Genomic DNA, 833 nt, shown 5'->3' on the forward strand with positions numbered 1-833 from the left:
GATCGATGTTTTCGTAATCGATGCTGATTGGGAAGGGAGAGGTTATTCCGCTCGAGATATCTCATTGCATATGAGCTCAGAATACGTTCTAAGACTTCACAACAAACGGATTGTGGATCACTTATACCGCCTGTATGAAGATGGTATCTGTTCTTTCGGACATGTCAGAAAGAACAGATACCATCTTCATATAGTTAAGGCTAAGCGGCCATTGACCTTCTTCTTCTGTGCACGATGAACACGCATTGCCCGAACTCTTACCGGACTCGGTAAGATTGTCTGCCGCGAGTAATGTTGGGAATGTGGGGAATGTGGATCTCACGGGGAGCATGCAAGGGATAAATCCCTGCAGTCACACTATCCTCTGTGCCCTCGGTGGCTCAGATGGATAGAGCTTCTGCCATGTAAGCAGAATATCCCGGGTTCGAGTCCCGGTCGGGGCACACGTTTTCCACTGTCCCCTTTGATGTATATCAACGCCTGTCGACAGCTTAGGGTCTTGACTTAATTATCACTTATACTGTCTTCTTGTAAACAAACAAAACAAACGCCGTCCGAGCAGGCCTTGATGACTCAATGGTACCGACCGGACGCCGTGTCACCCTCAGCCTTAGGCGTCACCGGATGCAGTTACGGAGGGGCATGTGGTCAGCACACGGCTTTCCGGGCCGTTGTCACTTTTCGTGACTGGTGCAGATACTTCTCAATCAAGTAGCACCTCAATTAGCATCATAAGGGCTGAATGTACTGTGCCTGCCAACAGCACTCGGCAGACCTAGCGGTGACCCATCCAAGTGCTAACCGAGCCCGACAACGCTTAACTTCAGTGATCT

The 833-nt window shown here is 49.7% G+C and overlaps 1 non-coding gene across 1 annotated transcript; it reads left to right on the forward strand.

Moving 5' to 3' along the window:
* Positions 1-368: 368 nt before the first annotated feature.
* Trnat-ugu (transfer RNA threonine (anticodon UGU)) lies at positions 369-443 on the forward strand. Its single transcript has one exon. It is a non-coding gene; the product is annotated as a tRNA-Thr (tRNA).
* Positions 444-833: the final 390 nt, after the last annotated feature.

The sequence above is a fragment of the Schistocerca cancellata genome, chromosome 2, assembly GCF_023864275.1.
Source record: "Schistocerca cancellata isolate TAMUIC-IGC-003103 chromosome 2, iqSchCanc2.1, whole genome shotgun sequence".
NCBI classification, from domain to species: domain Eukaryota; kingdom Metazoa; phylum Arthropoda; class Insecta; order Orthoptera; family Acrididae; genus Schistocerca; species Schistocerca cancellata.